The 21,347-nt window shown below is 44.7% G+C and overlaps 1 long non-coding RNA gene across 1 annotated transcript in view; it reads left to right on the plus strand.

Annotated features, from left to right (window-relative positions):
* LOC117359409 overlaps positions 1 to 21,347 on the plus strand; it is a 399,553-nt gene that overhangs the window by 283,504 nt on the left and 94,702 nt on the right. The window lies entirely within an intron of this gene.

Raw genomic sequence — 21,347 nt, forward strand, 5'->3', positions numbered from 1 at the left:
CTTCCTATCATCAATCTCTCTACTTTCTCATGCCTGTGTCTCCCCTTCCCCTCCTCTAATCTCTCTGCCAGCTGTTTCCTTCCTTTTTTCATTCTCCCTTCCCTCCTCCTCCTGTCCAGCAGTAACTCTCTTCCCTTCCTCCCCTCCCAGCAGCATCTCTCCGTCTCCCTCTCCAGTAGCAGCTGTCCCTTTTTTTTCCTTGCCCAGCAGCTTCCCAGATTCCTTTCCCTCCTCCCCTCCCAGAAGCATCTCTCCTTCTCCCTGTCCAGTAGCAGCTGTCCCTTTTTTTATCTTGCCCAGCAGCTTCCCAGATTCCTTTCCCTCCTCCCCTCCCAGAAGCATCTCTCCTTCTTCTCCCTCTCCAGTAGCAGCTGTCCTTTTTTTTCCTGGCCCAGCAGCTTCCCAGATTCCTTTCCCTCCTCCCCTCCCAGATGCATCTCTCCTTCTCCTTCTCCCTCTCCAGTAGCAGCTGTCCCTTTTTTTCCCTGGCCCAGCAGCCTCCCAGATTCCTTTCCCTCCTCCCCTCCCAGAAGCATCTCTCCTTCTCCCTTTCCAGTAGCAGCTGTCCCTTTTTTCCCCTGCCCAGCAGCTTCCCAGACTGATAGTGGTTTTCTCCCCTCCCAGCAGCTCTTCTTACTTCCCAGCGCAGCGATTCACGAAGGCAGCCTCGGGTCCTTTGTTGGGTCGCGCCGCCTCTGAGGAAAGAGGAAGTTGCATCATCAGAGGCAGCCGCGACTCAGCAAAAGCCCCGAGGCTGCCTTCGTGAATCGCTGCGCTGGGAAGTAAAGGAGAGCTGCAGAGAGGGGAGAAAGCCACTGTCGGAGGCTCCCCAAGATCTCTCCGGCCCAGCGCACGCTTCCGATGCTGATCTTGCCGGTCCTGCGCGGACCGGCAGGAAGTTCAAATGAGTCAATCTTGCCGGTCCTGCGCGGACCGGCAAAAATTTCCTGCGGACCGATACCGGTCCGCGGACCGGCGGTTGAAGAACTGTGATCTAAGATACTTGACCGGTTAGCGGCATGGATGTTCTCTCCGGTGCATGTGGACGGAGCCACATGGCAGAGGCTTTTGACTGACCTTGTGAAAAGGGAGAATAGTAAATATTGAACTAAGGCCAGTAATGGGCAGACTTGCACAGTCTGTGTCTTTATATGGACTTTTGGTTGAGGATGGGTTGGGGAGGGCTTCAATGGCTGGGAGGGTGTAGACGGGCTGGAGTGAGCTTTGACGGAGAGACTTCAGCAGTTGGAATCCAAGCACAGAACCAGGTACAGCTTTGGATTCATGCCCAGAAATAGCTAAGAAGAAAGAAATTAAAAAAAATATATATTAAATTGAATCAGGTTGGGCAGACTGGATGGACTATTCGGGTCTTTATCTGCCATCATCTACTATGTTACTAAGTTGGACCTTGCTTTCTGAAGCCCGAGGAACTTTCCTGGATCCCTGAAACTGAAGGAACTCAACTAATGTCTGGGGTGTCTCTGTGTCTTCCATCGTAACGCCGCTTAACTTCCACAGATCTCAGCTAAGTTGTTGCCTCTCCAATGCACTGTTCTTTTCATAAAGTTAAAGCCGGGGCTTTTTTTGGCAAGCTCTTCCCTCCAAAATTAAGCATTTGAAATGGATTTAAAGGAAACTGTGCTCTGCTATAGAGGCCTTTCATCTGCTTTCTAAAGACCCTAATTGAGTTGAAAACAAATATAAACTTATAGCAGACATCACAGCCATTCTGTTTAGCTTGTCTTACACAAAGAAAAGTCGCTTTAATGATCAATCTGAAGGCTGTTTCACTGAAGCAGCAGAAAGCAAATAGCTTTCCGTCATTACTGAATTGTGAATAAAGGGGCTGTTTAGCAAGATGTGGTTTGTTAATAAGCCCAAAACGGTACACTCTTTCACCAAACACGGCTTTTATTTGAGTTCTTTGAGCAAATTTCATTTAAACAATGCTCCCATCTGATGATTTAAAAAAAAATAAAATAAAAATCACTAATGAGAGTGGAATCTTTATAGTTCTGATCTCAAGATCTCATTAACCCCAAACTTTTACTGTGAGTTTGGAATGCTGATTAGATGTGGGGCTGGCTCTGCTATTTCTGCAACACCAGTTGCTCTTTGTGAAGGAAAAGCTCTGCTCAACGCTCTTGAAAGGAAATTCTGTAGGCTGGTGCCTAAAGTTAGGTGCCCCTAGGCAGGGCCGGATTTTCCTATAGGCTAACTAGGCTTCAGCCTAGGGCCTCAAGATCAAGAGGGGCCTACATTCAAATTGTTAGCCAAATTAAAATTACACTATTCTAAAAACAGTGAACACTAAAACACTGAACCGAAAATAAGGAGAAATTCTACGCTTCGGGATTGGAACCGGCTCCGGCCGCAACGGGGCGCCGACTCGGCTTCTCCCTTTCTTTTTCTCGCCCTGGGAGGAGGATCGGGGAGGGAAAGACGTCAGTCCGGAAACAGCTGGGCAAAGCCCAGCCCCGCGGGGAGAGAGGCAAAACGTGGATCCGTCAGGACAGGGCGGCCCAGACTGGCATCGGGGGGGCGGGGGTTCAGTGGAAAGGGGATGGGAGGCAGGCTGGCTGGCATCGTAGGGGGGGTGGGGGGTTTAATGAAAGGCAGGCAGGCAGGCAGGATGGCATGGGGGGGTGTTCAATGGAAGGGGGATGGGAGGCAGGTGGGCATCGGAGGGGGGGGTGAGGTGAGGAAGAACGCACTGGGGGCACTATGGACATAGGAAGGGGCAATGTTGGAAGTTATGTTTGATTAGTTATTGTTACAAGTACTATATATGGTGCTGAGAATAAATGTCCAAATAAGTGTTCTCGACTTTTTTTATTTATTATCCGTGTCACATTTTTTATAAAGGTTAGTACCAATAACAACAGGTTTAATTTAACATATTGATATATATCACAGTAATGATGTATTTATTATCTCTCATGTAATTTACAAACTTAAAAATGGGAGGTGAAAGGGCCTCATAAGTGGAATAGCCTAGGGCCTCTTTTCATCTATATCCGGCCCTGCCCATAGGGCAGGGGTGGGCAATCCTGTCGTGTTTTCAGGATTTCTCCAGTGGATATGCATGAGATTTATTTGCATGCACTGCTTTCAATGCATATTCATTGGGGGAATCCTGAAAACCCGACTGGATTCCGGCCCTCGAGGAGTTGCCCACCCCTGCAATAGGGTGCTTAGTTTATAGAATAGTAGCGCTTCAGCGCGTGATTGGTTCCAGTAATTGGCAGTAATCTGCATAAGGGCTAGGCAAGTTTCAAGTTAATTACCGTATTTATTATTATTTTGTAAAATTCTATACCATTTAATACTAAACGCTTTACAGAATTTACATACATAATTTTAAAACATAATCTTAATAAAATAGACATACAAACAACCCTGAGAAGTCATATCTACAAGCTAATACCATCTAATATAATAAAACCCTTACCGCTCATGCGCAGTAGAAAATCCGTGTTCCCTGCATCCGTGAGATCTGACTCCGTGCTGAATTCGATTTCCGGCATGTGGTACGTGTAGTGATTTCAAGGGCGGTGGCGGCTTCACTCTTGCACTACTGCTGCCAGGACGCCTCTTTTCACCCCCGGACCAGCAAACACAGCAGCCGCGGGGCATTTGCTAGGCTGGCCCACTTCAATAATGCGAGATGGGCCAGCCTATCAAAAGCCCCAAGGCTTCCCGGGCTAGCGGATGCTGGACAGGGGGAGCAGATAAGGAGAAGGCCTACTGCTGGACAGGGGGATCAGATAAGAGGTGCTGCTGGACAGGGGGGGAGGTAAAAGGAAGGGAGAAGGCCTACTGCTGGACAAGGGAGCAGGAAAGAGGTGCTGCTGGACAGGGGGGAGGTAAAAGGAAGGGAGAAGGGCTGCTGCTGGACAGGGGGAGCAGGGAAGAGGTGCTGCTGGACAGGGGGGAGATAAAACGAAGGGAGAAGGGCTGCTGCTAGACAGGGGGAGCAGTGAAGGGGTAGTGATAGACAGCCAAGGAAAGAGAGAGACAGAAAGAAAGACAGACAGACAGCGGCCAAGGAGAGAGAAAGAAATAAAGAAAGACAGACACACATCTATTCTAGCACCCGTTAATGTAAAGGGCGTAAAGACTACTGTCTAATAAAATAATAATCATGAATAGTTCATTAACTGTGCCAGAAAGGGCAATTATTGACTAGAAAAAGGCATCTACAAATAATTGTGTCTTGAGAAACTTCTTAAACATGTCCCTTTTCATGACCCACAAGGGAGTTCCATATTTTAACTCCCTCACAGCAAAAAGTCATTTTACCAGTCTCAACAAACCTTGGGTTCACATTCGTCTTCAGTAAAGCTAAATTCTCAGGACGCAAATACAACCACAGTTAGGGCCTCTTTTACAAAGCCGTGCCAGCGGCTTCCCTGCGCTAACGGCCCCGAAGCCCGTAGAGATTTAAATGGCTTCGGGGCTGTTGCCGTGCGGCAGCCGCTAGCTCGGCTTTGTAAAAGAGGCAGTTAGTCTAAGCAGTATACAATAATAATATATTAAAAATAAAAAAGACATAACAAGGGAGGCAATAAACAAAAACTAAAATACAACCAACATACAAACAAAAATGGGTACAAGGGGGATAAAGAAAGGGAAGGTTACAATAAAAACAAAATAGTTGGGGAAGGGAAGGAGAGCAACAAAAGAGAAGGGAAGTCACAGTGAAATTCTGCCCAAACAATTAACGATATAAGGTAAGAAGTCGAGAAGAAAGGGTGATCCATAGTCGCAAAAGATTTTTCGAGGCAGAGGTAGTAGGGTAAGGCATGCCAAAGGGTGGGAGCCATAACGGAGAAAGAGGAATCCTATGAAAATCGAGAAATAATTGCCGAAATGAAGGGACAAATCAGTAACGTAATGTTCTTTGTGGTGAATGCGGGACCGGAAAGAGAGAAGACCACTAGATAGTATATGGTGAGTGAGAATTTAGTGGCGTGGAGGAGTGGACTCATGGTTAGAGCTACAACCTCAGCACCTGGAGGTTGTGGGTTCAAGCCCCGCACTGCTCCTTGTGACCCTGGGCAAGTCACTCAATCCACCATTGCCCCAGGTACATCAGATAGATTGTGAGCCCACCGTGACAAATAGGAACAAATGACTACCTGAATGTAAGGCATGATAATATAAAATATAGGCAACATGTATACAAATGGAACATAGTAACATAACATAGTATATGACGGCAGATAAAGACCTGAATGGTCCATCCAGTCTGCCCAACCTGATTCAATTTAAATTTTTTAATTTTTTCTTAGCTATTTCTGGGCAAGAATCCAAAGCTCTACCCGGTACTGTGCTTGGGTTCCTACTGCCGAAATCTCTGTTAAGACTTACTCCAGCCCATCTACACCCTCCCAGCCATTGAAGCCCTCCCCAGCCCATCCTCCATCAAACGGCCATACACAGACACAGACCGTGCAAGTCTGCCCAGTAACTGGCCTAGTTCAATATTTAATATTATTTTCTGATTCTAAATCTTCTGTGTTCATCCCACGCTTCTTTAAACTCAGTCACAGTTTTACTCTCCACCACCTCTCTCGGGAGCGCATTCCAGGCATCCACTACCCTCTCCGTAAAGTAGAATTTCCTAACATTGCCCCTGAATCTACCACCCCTCAACCTCAAATTATGTCCTCTGGTTTTACCATTTTCCTTTCTCTGGAAAAGATTTTGTTCTACGTTAATACCCTTCAAGTATTTGAACGTCTGAATCATATCTCCCCTGTCTCTCCTTTCCTCTAGGGTATACATATTCAGGGCTTCCAGTCTCTCCTCATACGTCTTCTGGCGCATACGTCTTCATATGCGCCAGAAGTATGGAAGTATGGAGAAAAGATAAAACAAATCATTATACAGTCCAAATACACATTGATATATACACTGACTTGCCATCTACAATCCAAATTTTCAATTAATATGTATAGAAATAAAAACATAAACATAAGCCAAAACAATAATGGCGAGAGCCAGATCTTAACAATAAAATATACTTTAAAAAGGGGGTTGGACATGACCAAATTACACATGGACGTCCAGATGCAATTTTACACTCTTGGAAGTACAGGAACTAGTTCCACATTTCTTTGTTGTAAATATCTCTCGATCTTTGTGGTACCCTGGTCCCTTTCTGTGGTTGATAGGTCCGTCCTTGAGATGTACCACTCCACAGTATCGTTCTGCATTTGGAGCTCATTAAGGGATTTCCTGCCCTTTAACCTGCCTGACATGCTTATGATATAAAGGAGTACACAAACATTATTGACAACCAATAAGCCCTTGATAACAGGGAAGCTATTAAAACAGCTGGCATGTATTCAGCGATTTTGCATTATACAACATCTTAATGATAACCATGAATTAAAAATGACCCCCAAGCCCTTATCTAAAAAGAAAAAATTGCTATTGCTATTATAAATTAGCACCAGTTGCTAATTATTAGTGGAAAGGGGCATTTTATTACTTGAGGGTTATGAAGATGAATGTAGAAGACAAGAAAAGTAGCAGGACGCATGCTTTTGCTGTTAATAATGGAAACAGTTCAAACCACATTAGTGGTAGCAAATGCAGACGTCTGTAACAAGGAATCTCTGGTAACTTAGGAAAGAACCAAATATGGAGCATATATGCCCCCCCCCAAAAAAAAATAAAAAATCATGTTTTGGCTTTCCTGAACCCCTTTCTTGAAGCAGGGGGGAAAATCCTTTAATCTGAATTTTGAAAGATTTTTTTATAATGTTCATTCAATAAAATAATAATGAAACATTTTTACAATTAATGTCAATGTATCAAAATATCAAATGGAAATTTGTAGTTCTAATATACCAAAGTCCAAAAATTCCACTTAAAATACAAAACAACATAGTGGGAAAATAAATTTTACAATTAAAATCTCTACCAGAACAGGGGCCTCAGACTTATTGAGCTGATTTTACCCACTACGGGTCCTTTTTTGAACCAAAGTTCAAAAGCTCATATTCATCTCATCGGCCCGAGTTCCACCCTACCACCTAATTACTTATAGAAATGCTTTATTTTGTTTAATACTTTATTATTCATTTCAATTAAATCTAATCTTTTTTTTTTAACATAAAAATGTATTTTTTATATAAAACCGGAGAAAAAAACGGAATTGTCTCAGGTGATATAATTAACACACAGCTACTCCCACAGGTTGCACAGAATCGGAGTCATTTTCCAAACAAAACTTTTCTCCAAATAATATCATTTACTACTGCTTTAGGCTATATTCTTAGTATTTCACTTATCTTGTACCCTTATGCACTTTTGATGCTGCCAAAGCTTTACCACCACAACTGCTTCATTCAATCAATCCGACGCAGCCTGCGTTTGGCGGGGTTACAAAAGGCTCCCGACGCATCAGGGATTCAGAGGCAGTGGGCTATTGTACTCAATCTGGTAAAGCTTTGGCAACATCAAAAATGCATAAGGCTACAAGATAAGTGAGCACAGAGATTAAGTACCGATCACAGCCCAGGAAACCCTGACGCAGCTTAGCGAAACGTTGGCTGGCCATCATCGGCTTTGGCTGAGCAGACTTGCCACAAGAACAGTCGTGTGTATGAAAGCCACGTGGGCCTGATCCAGCCCAGCGCTGGGAAAGTTAAGGGTTTATCATAACCGTATTAGTAACATTATGTACTGCCACACAATCCGGACGCGGAATGCGATTTTATGGTCGCTCCTGACACAGCTGTTCTTTAGGAGTTTAGAGTAGGGCTCCCAGCGCATGCGGATGGAAATTTATTGAAATATTTGAATATTCAAAAAGTATTTATTATTGAAAAAATATTTTAATCTGAAGATAGGAATACTTGAAGGAGGGGTTTTTTATGCCGATGAGGTAACTCTAATAGTAGCCTGAATGCTTATAAAATTATTAGCAGGCACAAGTCTGAGACTTTTTCTCCCCCTATTACAAGATTCCTGAAGCATAGAAGGAGCATCAGAGAAGAAGCTTCCGCCAACACACACACGACTGCAGGCTTCGCTGGCTTCAGTTTCATTTCTAAAGTGCCACAACGGTAAGGGGGAGGGAGATAGATTTGACCGGAGGGAGGGAGGGAGGGAAGGGGCTGCGCGCACGATTGGTGACTGCGCGTCTTCCCTCCCTTAAGTTTCTTTACGCCGTGAAGGTAAGGGGGAAGGAGAGAGATTCTCGGGCCACTGAAGGGCGGTGAGGTGGTGAGAAGAAAGGGTGGATGCTGCGGGGACAGGGACAAGGTGGTGAAGGGGGAAGTCGGGGACAGGGCGGTGAAGGGGATGGTGATCCGGTGAAGGGGCAGTGACAGGGACAGATTTTTTCCCCGTGCCATTCTCTATGTGGAAGAAGACTCACAAAAGTGTGAGTCTCTAGCTAAAAGTGGAAGACTTGGCATGTCTGCAATTAAGACCCATTATAAACAAAAAATGGTCATTAATGTCAATTAGTAGCTGATTACCATATTAAACCCCCTTTTACGAATCCGTGTCAGGCTTTTTTTTTTTTTTTTATTGCTAGCCACGGTAGTATTAGCACCGATGCTCATAGCTCTGATGCTCATAGGAATTCTAATACTGCCTTGAGAAGAGGAGACTGAGAGGGGACATGATCGAAACATTCAAGATATTGAAGGGAATTGACTTAGTTGCGAAAGAGAGATTGTTCACCCTCTCAAAGGTGAAGAGAACGAGAGGGCACTTGATAAAGTTAGAAGGGAAAAGATTCTGTACAAACGTAAGGAAGTTCTTCTTCACCCAGAGAGTGGTAGAAATCTGGAACGCTCTTCTGGAGGCTGTTATAGGGGGAAACACCCTTCAAGGACTCAAGACAAAGTTGGATAAGTTCCTGCTGGACCAGAACATGCGCAGGTGAGGCTAGACTCAAATAGGGCACTGGTCTTTGACCTAAGGGCGCGTAAGCTGACTGCTGGGCACAATGAACCACCGGCCTGACCCAGCAGCGGCAAATCTTATGTTCTTATGCCATGGCCAGTGATAAAAGAAAGCCTAATGCGGCTTTGTCAAAGTGTGAGGGGGTAAAGTAGGTGCATAACTGACAGTTTCCCATAATGTGTGTGCAACTTTGCCTGTTAAGCAAAAAAAAATATGAACCGAGTTTCTAGAATGTAGTAAGTTAGTGGCCAGACTCTAGCTAAGGCCTTTCTCCATATACTGGACTTGGGTGTCAGGTCAAAAGCGCGCCGGGATAAAGGCGCGCCCAGACAATTGAGCGCAGCGCGGAGGCGCGCGCCAATCAAAATTACTGTTTTTAGGGCTCCGACGGGGGGGGGCGTGGGGGGGAACCCCCCCACTTTACTTATTAGACATCGCGCCACGTTGTGGGGGCGTTGTGGGGGGTTTGGGGGTTGTAACCCCCCCCCCATTTTAATGAAAACTTCACTTTTTCCCTGTTTTTAGGGAAAAAGTTAAGTTTACAGTAAAATGTGGAGGGTTACAACCCCCCAAACCCCCCATAACGCCGGCGCGATGTCTATTAAGTAAAGTGGGGGGGGGTTCCCCAACAAAAACCCCCGTCGGAGCCCCTAAAAACTGTAATTTTCTTCGGCGTGCGCCTCCATCTTGCGCTCAGTTGTCGGCGCGCGCCTTTGTCTTTCGCGCCGTTGTCTATGAACCCTGGACTTGGATCTGCTCCTTTCTGCATCTGTTTCATTGCAGATCTGTGTAGCTCCTTGTGGACCCTAGCTAAGGACTGTCGCATTGATGTTTGCACCCAGTTGAGTGAGGGACATGGAAAAAAGATAAAATCCTCAAGCATTTATGCCAGTTCCACATCTTCCTGAGCTGGAAGCCCAGACAATAACTGGTAGACCATAAAATAAGAACATAAGAACATCTCAGTAAACATAGACCCCTAAAATGAAGGACGAAAAAAAAAAATGTAACTACCTTTTCATGCTTCAAAACCTAATGGAGTTATATTGAACAAATGAAAGGGCCCCAAATCACACTAACAACTTGTCTCTTAAACTCCGTAATGTTGGATCTTAGCTAAATATTATTGATGCAGCTCCTTTCCTCTAGAAGCTGAATTACATTAGCTTCTTTCCGGCCCTCCTATTTCATTAGGAATCTGGCTGCAGATCAAAACAAGGTACTGTAATTTTTTTTCTCATACAGGGCCCCATAAGTTTCCCAGGCCCTAAAAATGTCCATAATAACCATGTTTTGTTTTTAAGACTTGAAAGATACCGATATTTTTCTTGACTTTTTTTTTAAAGTTTTGAACGCATTCTGAATAACGTTCGCTAAGGTTAATTCCTCATCGCTGCTCTCTGGCGCGGACCTTTCAGAGGTAGATGAGGAAGTACTTCAGAACCTTAAATCATTGGGCCAGATGTTGGGCATGCAGATGTGCCATTTTCATCGGCCCTAGATGGTCATGACTGCTTTTAACCATTTCTCTAACTCCCTACTTGTCCTGTTTGTCTGTTTGAATGGATTGTAAGCTCTGCTGAGCAGGGACCTTGAATGTAGAGTGCTGCGTATGTCTAACAGTGCTATAGAAATGATAAGGAGTAGTAGTAAAGATCCAGGCCAGCGGATTTTGTCTCTGTCTTTCCACAGACCATTTTGTTACATTAGCTGGACACCGCCAGATGCTAAGAAAACACGTTCCTCCTCGGTTAGTTCAGATTTTTTACAGCACAGCAGTTGTACGACTGATACTTTCCTCTTCTCAAAAAACAAAAGGAATTGACCCCAAAATATCCACAAAGAAGAAAATCCAGAGAAAACCAAAAAAACTCTGTGGAGTGACGATGTTCCCAAATGGACTTTATTTGAAAGTATCAAAGTTCCAAAGGTACACTGAAATCATCCACATAAAATAAATTCATCCACATAAAAATAAATTCATCCACATAAAAATAGGTTATCCACATAAAAACCTTAAAGGACCTAGTCTGCTAGGGATACAGGACCCAACACGGTCCGCGTTTCGACAAAAAGTCTTCTTCAGGGGTCCCTGGGGGTCCTATAAAGGTGAGTTCGTGGGAAACAATTGTGTGGTGTAGTCATTTGTTCCTATTTTTCACGGGGGGCTCACAATCTATCTGATGTACCTGGGGCAATGGGGGATTGAGTGACTTGGCCAGGGTCACAAGGAGCAGTGCGGGGCTTGAACCCACAACCTCAAGGTGCTGAGGTTGTAGCTCTAACCATGAGTCCACTCCTCCACGCCAGGTGAACTGCTTACAAAATTCTCACTCACCATGTACTATCTAGTGGTCTTCCCTCTTATGTGGATGTTTTACTTTTATGTGGATGGAATTATTTTATGTGGATGATTTTAGTGTACCTTTGGAACTTTGATACTTTCAAATAAAGTCCATTTGGGAACATCGTCACTCCACAGAGTTTTTTTGGTTTTCTCTGGACTTTCCTCTTCTCGACAGAGTCTATTGAATGCTATGTCTATGATGTTGCTAGCTCTGGTCTGTGTATGGAGCAGGTACCCAAACTGGCTCTCTTGCGTTGTAAGGGGTAGCTCTACTGTTGAACTATATGTACTTCCTCACCAGCACCACTACCTACGTAAAATCCTAGGTTTTTTGTTTTGTTTTTTTATTTATTTATTTTTTTTTTTGGGGGGGGGTTGCTTTGTGGTCATTGCATGAATGGAAGTTTTTGGGGGTTTTTATTGGGTTTTTTTTTTTAATCTATTGATTTTTAATCTAAAACAGTAGGTATTACATACATTACACTAATATCTGTACAGGTAACATATACTGTATAAGAAAACTGAAAATCCTGAATGATATATATAACAATAACATAATATAACATAATATATAGTATAAATGAAGAATAAAGTTATCCAAATGTCACCATCAATATTTATTCCCCTCCCTCCAACCCCCCACCCCCCATGGATGTGTAAAGGTAAATGAACAAAAGGAAAGATAAGATAAATATATATATTATTATAATTTTACAAATTTAGTCAATGGGCTCCAAACAAGTTTTTGTTAAATGAAGATATATCTTGAAAGTAGACACTTAAAATCCACACATGTACCTTTCCTTTTATTTGACTTCCTTACACATCCAGGGTGGGTGGGTGGGGGGAGGGGAATGTATTATTGTTTGCTATACTTAATTATCTCTATTATTGAAATTAAATATGTACTTCTTCTATTAATTATGGGGAGGAGGGGGGAAATGATTGTTTTTTTTGAGTTATTTGTGTATTTAAAGTGCGTTCTGTGTAGTGTTTATGTTTAAATTCATTGTATGGCACTGTTAACATTTGAAAATGAAAAACGATTTATTTTAAAAAATAAAATAAAATTCACCCATCTAGAATAAGATGTAGAAAATGAAAACAAAAAGAGTATTTCCAAGAGATTAGCTACTCCCAGTAACCACAAGATTCATAATGAGATACAAAGCACATGAATGTATGCAAACTGTCTCATTATTATTTAATTCAAATACCTGATTCACGTGCCATGGGACTCACTATCCTTCAGTACTGAAATACGCAGGATAGTGACTCCTATGATAAACTATACTTCCTATTTCCTGGGGGTTAGGGACAGAGCCAGCCCGCGAATATGGAAAAATCGCAAATAACTGACCTACCACCGCCTCCCGGACCTCTCCACACCTTACCTGGTGGTCTAGCAGTGAAGCGGGGCAGAAGAAATCGTCCTACACGCCTGCCCTGTGCTGAGCCATGAGCAAAAATGGCTGCCATGAGTTCCCGCCGTAGTCTCGTGAGGCCACGGGAAATAGCGGCAGCCATTTTTGTTGACGGCTCTGCAGGGGGCAGAAGTGTAGGAAGATCGCTCCTGCCCTGCTTCACTGCTAGACCACCAGGTAAGGCAGGGGTAGGCAATTCCAGTCCTCGAGAGCCAGAGCCACGTCAGGTTTTCAGGATTTCCACAATAAATATGCGTGAGATAGATTTGCATCTCAAGGAGGCAGGGCATGTAAATCCATCTCAACATATTCATTGTGGATATCCTGAAAACCTGATCTGACTCCGGCTCTCGAGGACCGGAATTGCCTACCCCTGAGGTAAGGTGTGGAGAGGTCCGGGAGGCGGGGGTGGGTCAGGGTTTAGAAACTCATGAATAATCAAAGTCGCGAGTCCTAAACCTGTGAATTTGGAGGGAGAAATGTAGTGAAATGTTGGCTTTTCCGCAGCTATGTAACTTCTGCCCTAAGTGTGTATGGTCATCATAATTACATAGTAACAGAGAATAATAAGGGCAAATAAAGACCATATGGCCTATCCAGTCTGCCCATCCATGCCATTTACTAACCCTTTCAACGTACATGTCCTAAGCGTTTTTGAACTCAGATTCATTTTCTGTCTCCACCACCTCAAACAGGAAGCCATTCTACTCATTCACCACCCTTTCTGTGAAAAAGTATTTTCTGAGGTTACTTCTGAGTCTAGAGTTTCCTTTAATTTGAATGAGACTCGCCTCATGTGCATTCATTCTTACAGGTATTTAAACATGTCTATCATATCTCCCCTCCCCCACCTTTCTTCCAAAGTATACATATTGAGATCTTTAATTATGTCCCCATTCACTTTATGATGACTAGAGAATGACATGGTGAAAGAATTTGTCCCCATCCCCGTGGATAACCACGGAAAACCATCCCGTGTCATTCTTTACTGTCTATTTCAACTTTAGTCCTTCTACACCAGCATTGAGAGTCAGTGGCTTGCCCAATCTTACTCTGATTCTTATGTGAGCCAAGTTATAGGATAATGAAGCCATTGTGACATCACTGATGAGGTTGGCTCTTAGGCATTGGTGGAATGAGGCATTATGACATCACAATATCTGCTTTGGATACCAGAGACTCATTCTTTAGTGTCTATCTCAACCTCAGTCCTTCTGCACCAGCATTCTTCAATGCAAGGCTTGAGGGTCAGTGGCTGTGTCCAATCTTACTCTGATTCTTTTGTGAGCCAAGTATAGGAAAATGAATCTATTGTGACATCACTGATGAGGTTGGCTCTTAGGCATTGGTGGAATGAGGCATTATGACATCACACTGTCTGCTCTGGATACCAGAGAATGTCATTCTTTAGTGTCTATCTCAGGGGTAGGGAACTCCGGTCCTCGAGAGCCGTATTCCAGTCGGGTTTTCAGGATTTCCGCAATGAATATGCATGAGATCTATTTGCATTCACTGCTTTCAATGCATATTCATTGGGGAAATCCTGAAAACCCAACTGGAATACGGCTCTCGAGGACCGGAGTTCCCTACCCCTGGTCTATCTTAACTCAGTAGCTGTACCCATTCATACTCTGATTCTTCCCTCTCTCCTTAAAGAATGACATGAGGATGGTTTCCCACGGTTATCCACGGGGACGGGGTCAGTGACAAATTATGTCATCGTGTCATTCTCTAATGACAACCATTGACCATTTTAGTAGCTGCTCTCTAGACCTACTCCATACTGTTTATAGCTTTTTGAAGGTGAGATCTCCAGAATTATAGAAATTTGTATATGTTGAGCTTCTATTTTAATGTTATCCCCTAGCAAAGGACAATACAGTAAGACTGTGCCAAACGATAGGCACTCAGAGGGCACATAATTGGGGCATATTGTACATAGAAAACTTAGATATGCATCTATAATTTAGACTTGAGCACTTATCCCCATAGGCGTCGGAATGGGGTGGCACATGGGCTATGGCCTCCCCCAAAATTGCCAGTAATATCATAACAGGGCCCGATGGCGATCCTGCGAAGAAAGAAGCACTTCTTGCGAGGCTGGGAGCGGCATCTTGCTACCGGCCAGCGTGTCTGCTGGTCAGCAATCTCTGCCATATCCCCTCGCCGACATCTACTCCTCCCCCCTCCACATGTCTACCTTTAATTTCTTGTAAAAGCACCGTACCGCTCTGACTTTGGCCCTGGCATCTTCTCTCCACTGCGGCCAGCCCTAGCAGAAACAGGAAGTGGTAAGAGAGGGCAAGCCGCAGTGGAAGGAAGATGCTGGAGCTGGCGACATGGCGGCATGGCACGTTTATGAGAAAATAAAGGTAGACACATGACGGGAAGCGGGAGGTGGGAAAGAGTAGATGTCGGCGAGAGGACGCAACAAAGAGAGTCGACCAGCAGGCACTCTGGCTGGTAGCAAGGTGCCTCTTCCACCGGAGTGCCCTAGAAATAAGGCCCCACACAAGACATTTCTGATTCGGGGAGAATTAGAAGATAGAGAGGGAGCATATAGGACTTGGGAGAGGGAGTGATGTTGGACTCAAATGAAGGCATAAGGGAGAGATGTGAGGAATGGAGTAAGGAAGGGAGGGAAAGATGTCAGATTTGTGAAGGACAGGGAGAGATGGACTTGGGGACAGCAGAGGGGGGTAGAAAGAGGACAGGGAGAGGTGGTGGGAGGCAGAAAGGGGGCAATGAGAGATGGATTTGGAGGAGGGCAGAGGGAGCAAGAGAAGGAGAGATGGACATGGGGGAAGGCAGAGGGGGGAGAGGGGGAAAAGGGAGAAATGAAAATGGAGGGGGCAAAATAGGGAGGGGAGAGATAGATTTGGTGGAGAGGGCAAGATGGGGAAGGGAGAGATGAACAACTCAGGGAGAGCAGAGGAGGAAGAGATGGACAGGGAAAGGTGGAGGGGATATGGACTGGGGGCCAGGAGGGGTGAGAGATGTCAGACTTGGGAGGAGGGAGTGGAAAGAGAGATGTTGGACGTGTTGGAGGGAGTAAAAAAGAAAGGGAGGCAGGAAATGCTGGGTTACAAGGGTGGAGTAAGCAACAAGGAGGGGAGATGACAGAAGTGGTGGACCTATGTGAGAGAGTTGTCAAGGAGATGAGTGAGCAGAATAATGAGTATACAAGAGTAGAAATGTGGTAATGGGAAGCAGATAAAAGAGAAGAGGGGGATGAGAAATGTGAAAGCTACGGGATGAGAGAAGGAGATCCTGTTTGTCTGTCTTGTCTGTTTAGATTGTAAGCCCTTTCGAGCAGGGACTGTCTTCTTTGTGACTCTGTACAGTGCTGCGTACGTCTTGTGGCGCTATAGAAATAATTCATAGTAATATTAGAGATAAAAAGTTGTTTAGATAAAAGCAAAAAGTATAAAGCAATGTTTCCTCTAAGCTGTGTGGCCGCGCACCTATAAAACTTCTAAGCGATAGCATTGCATAGCATAGCATGCAGGGAATCCAGCCAGGTCATTTATTAAAAAACAGTCTTGCAAAAGGAAATGTTAATTCAGTCCTTGCTCAAAGCTAGAAAAACTGGCTTTCTAAGTATTTGGACACGATCTAGGCTCCATAGTCCTTCAGGATAGGGCGACGTTGCTGTCAGAACATTCGCTACAGTGATGCTTCATCATGTTTTGTTTTGATAAACTGCAGGAAGACGTTAGGGCTCCTTTTTATTTTAATAAACTTACCCTATCATGTCGACAAATGGTGAAATCAATAGTCCCAGATTCAGCATTACAGGATGTCGTCACTCCTCAGTCCACAGGCCCCAATTTAAGAAAAGTGCAATAAATTTCTCGGCCTCTCGGTGGAATAAAGTGAGCAAAATAGGAAATAAAGGCATTTTTCATTTTGATTGGCGGATGTATTTGGCAGCAGCAATCTGGAGATTTCCATTAATTCAACTCTCTTGCTAAGAAGTTGCATTTTAACCAGCAGCTGTTAAGATTTTTTTTTTCCTTTTTACAAATAGGCTGAAGCATCGATCCATAGAAATCTTAAAGTTTATTTCCATTAGAGTGTTTTGCATAAAGATCATATTAATTAAGCCCTAAAATTTAAAAGTTCATCTTAATTAGCCAAAGTTCCTTTTCCTGCAGTTTCAGGGAATTGCTGAGCTGGGCCACACATTGCAGTGGAGTGTTTTTAGATGACGAGTATAATTATAAATGTGTAGATAGGATTGCTCTTTGAAGGAGTGGCGAAACTGGACGCTTAAGAGAGGAAAGGCTGCAAGAGACGCCGCATGCATAGATGCCAGAACAGGGGAGACTAAAAATTGGTGCCCATCCGCCCACCCACCTCCCGATGTTCTACCTTAAATCTTCAGGCAGCTGCTTTGCAGCATCAATGAGCAGACCTGCCCTGAAACCCTTCATTCTACTTCCGGGGGCAGGCCAGCTATTTAACATAAGAACATAAGCATCGCCTCTGCTGAGTCAGACCATAGGTCCATCATGCCCAGCAGTCCGCTCCCGCGGTGGCCCCCCAGGTCAATGACCTGTAAGTGATCTATTACTCAAAAGCATTTGTTCTGTATAGTACCACTCAATTGTACCCTTCAATCCCCTTTTCCTTCAGGAACTTGTCTAGTCCCATTTTGAAACCCAAAATCATACTCTGCTCTACCACATCCTCTGGAAGCGCATTCCAGGTGTCCACCACCCTCTGAGTGAAGAAGAACTTCCTGGCATTCATTCTGAATCTGTCTCCTTCAATTTTTTTTGAATTCCCTCTAGTTTTTGTTGCCCCCGCCAGACGGAAGAATTTGTCCCTCTCTACCTTCTCTATACCCTTCATGATCTTGTAAGTTTCTATCATATCCCCTCTAAGTCTCCGCTTTTCCAGCAGCTGCTCAAAGATTTAAAACTACAATGCTAGGAGGAGGTGGGTGGGTGAGTCAGATGTTCATGAGAGGTGCCACAGGTTTCCACTGGGGCCAGGGCAGAGCTCTTGTGCCCACCCCTCTCCCCCAAACAGGACAGTGTTCCGCTACCCATGACCACATGCTATGCTACACGGAAAAATCAGCTGTAGCCCTTCGTGCCAAGGCAGATGGTCATACAATTAGATTTGAGGACACAAAAATCTTAGTGAAAGAAGAGCATTGGCGGCCAAAAAGAATCAAAGAGGCAACAGAGATCACAAGACACTCCAATAACTTCAATGGAGATAAAAGGCTCTCCCTAAACAAAGTGGCAACCACTCATTCAAAAGAAATTTAGCGCAAAAAGGACTTGGGACCGAGGACAGGCATCTTCTTCCTCCCTCTCTAAGTTTTAGAATATGACCTCAGAAAATCCTCCCCCCCCCAAAAAAAAAAAGTCAGAATTGTTGCAATTAATTTCCAGCCTCTTTCACACCAGAAATTAAAGTTGTGACCAATGGACTTTCCCACCAAAATTCAAATTCATGACCAATGGACTTTCCTACCTCAGTCACCCCAAACCCCAGCCAATCATGTTTGAGGACCCACTATATATAAAGGCCAATTGCAGACCCCTAAAGCGCACCCTGAAGAAGGCCACAGCAGTGATAGCTGAAATGTCAGTTCTATTTAACCAGACAAAGTGAGATCCGGACAACTGCAACCATCATAACCAAGTCCACATTTATGTGCATAACAGGATTTTATGTCATCGCTTATTCCATTCCTTCAGATTTTGAATGTAATTCTTGTTTTTAGTTTGGATGTAATCCGCCTTGAACCGCAAGGTAATGGCGAAATAGAAATCATGTAATGTAATAACAGGATTTGCTGTATGTCCTAAATGCAGCAATTGTACATGCAGTTAAGAGTATTCCAAAACCCTAGTGCGTAAATACGTGGCACTACTTATACACTATAGAATTTAGGCACTATAGAATTTAGGGAAATTCTCTAACCAGTGCCTAAACTTAGGCGTCGGTAGGCACTGGTTGAATAACGCCGTCAGAAACAGCAAACAACGGCAGTATTGAAGCACCAACTGGCATCTAAATAAAAAATGGCTGGAATAGTGGCTAGGTAGTCGCTTTAGGCCATGGAACACCAAAGTTGCAATGGCCAATACCGGGAGTGGCGTTAGGTGGGCTAAAGTAGTTACCTAATCACAATTCACGGCAAGATAGACGGCTGAAATGTAGGCCTGGAAAACCCTGGCCTACATTTCAGCTACTTATCTATGACCCCGAGAGATCCTAAAGCCAGCCCGCAGCAGCTGATCTTGGCAGGGGAAGTTATCCCCGATCAGCTGAGCCGGAAGGGCTCCCCAAAGCTGCAGCTTCAGGGAGTCCTGCTAACTTAGCTGATCGGAGGGAAAATACCCCTGTTGCAATCAGCTGAGCAGCTGCAGCGGGGGACCCCTGATATTGGCAGGAGGGATGTCCACTCTCTCTTGCCATAACCCCTGAACCCCTCCCCTCCAAGTCCTGTGACAGAAGGGATGCCCACTCCCTCCTGCCAGAACTCTCGAACCTCCCCTCAAAGTACCACGGCAGGAAAGATTCCTCCTCCCTTCTGTCATAACCCATGAATCCCCCCCTTGAAGTCCCCCAGCAAAAGGGATGCCCATTCCCTCCTGTTGAAGGCACTCCCGAACCCATTACCCCCCAACCATCCATCTGTATCCCCGAACTCCCACCCTGACACCCTCACAAACATTTTCTCGAGACACCTCAACCATGTGTGAAGACCAAGACGAAATAGCCTAAAGCCCCGGGACCGGCTGGAAAACCCTGGCCTATATTTCAGACCCCTGGGACAAAGTGCCGGGTTTTGAAAAGTCATTTGGGAAATCCGGACTTCTGGCATCCCTGTCCCTACTCCTTTCCCATCTCCTAACCTGCATCAGCATAACTTCTGACATTAAGGAAGTCATTGTTGAAAAAAAGCAACGTTTGCAAGCATGGATGGCATAAATAGTGTGACCATATGGCTCCAGAAAAAAGGGGATGGATTAAGACATCCGGGTTTTACTTCCATTGAAAGCAATGGAAGTAAGGAGAACAGATTGTTACATCTTGGTTGCTTTCAATGGAAGTAAAACCCGGATGTCTCAATCTGTCCCCTTTTTTCTGGAGCCTTATGGTCACACTATTTATGCCATCCACGCTTGCAAACGTTGCTTTTTTTCAAGAATGACTTCCTTAATGTCAGAAGTTATGCTGATGCAGGTTAGGAGATGGGAAAGGAGTAGGGGCAGGGATGCCAGGCGTCCGGATTTCCCAAATGACTTTTCAAAACCCGGCACTTTGTCCCGGGGGTCTGAAATATAGGCCAGGGTTTTCCAGCCGGTCCCGGGTTTTGAAAAGCTGGTGAGATCGGGGCTGAGTCTAGAGCGCATCTGCCCATGTGTGGATGTGACACAACATATTCACGTCGCATCTGCACATGCGCAGATGCACTCCAGCCCAGGCCTGAAGAGACGAAGTTTGTATGGGGCTGGATTTGGAGGGTGGAATGGGGGGGGGCGAACCCAGGGGTGGGGGGGCAAACAGGGCAGGACCACACGTCCTCTTTTACCAGATGGAAAATCTGGTAACCCTAAGAGGGGGGGTGTACTGCAGGTAATATGTTAGGCCAGGGTAAGGGAACTCCGGTCCTCGAGAGCCGTATTCCAGTTGGGTTTTCAGGATGTCCCCAATGAATATGCATGAGATCTATTTGCATGCACTGCTTTCAATGCATATTCTTTGGGGAAATCCTGAAGACCGGAGTTCCCTACCCCTGTGCTAGGCCTTTCTCATGTATTCTATTGAAAAGTGACAGGTAACACAGAATAGTTTATTATATCTTCAGTGGGTTAGTTAACATAGAAACATGATGGCAGATAAAGGCCAAATGGCCCATCCAGTCTGCCCATCTGCAGCATCCACTGACTTCTCCTCTCCCTATTGGCTAAGGCTCTTAACATTTGCATCTCCTCTTCCTATAGGCTAAGGCTCTTTACACCTGCATTGTGATGTCACAGAACTTTATGGTTATAGAAACATAGTAACATGATGGCAGATAAAGGCCAAATGACCCATCCAGTCTGCCCATCTGCAGCATCCACTGACTTCTCCTCTCCCTATTGGCTAAGGCTCTTAACATTTGCATCTCCTCTTCCTATAGGCTAAGGCTCTTTACACCTGCATTGTGATGTCACAGAACTTTCTGATTATAGAAACATAGAAACATGATGGCAGATAAAGGCCAAATGGCCCATCCAGTCTGCCCATCTGCAGCATCCACTGACTTCTCCTCTCCCTATTGGCTAAGGCTCTTAACATTTGCATCTCCTCTTCCTATAGGCTAAGGCTCTTTACACCTGCATTGTGATGTCACAGAACTTTCTGATTATAGAAACATAGAAACATGATGGCAGATAAAGGCCAAATGGCCCATCCAGTCTGCCCATCTGCAGCATCCACTGACTTCTCCTCTCCCTATTGGCTAAGGCTCTTAACATTTGCATCTCCTCTTCCTATAGGCTAAGGCTCTTTACACCTGCATTGTGATGTCACAGAACTTTCTGATTATAGAAACATAGAAACATGATGGCAGATAAAGGCCAAATGGCCCATCCAGTCTGCCCATCTGCAGCATCCACTGACTTCTCCTC

Source organism: Geotrypetes seraphini, chromosome 4, assembly GCF_902459505.1.
Source record: "Geotrypetes seraphini chromosome 4, aGeoSer1.1, whole genome shotgun sequence".
Taxonomy (NCBI): domain Eukaryota; kingdom Metazoa; phylum Chordata; class Amphibia; order Gymnophiona; family Dermophiidae; genus Geotrypetes; species Geotrypetes seraphini.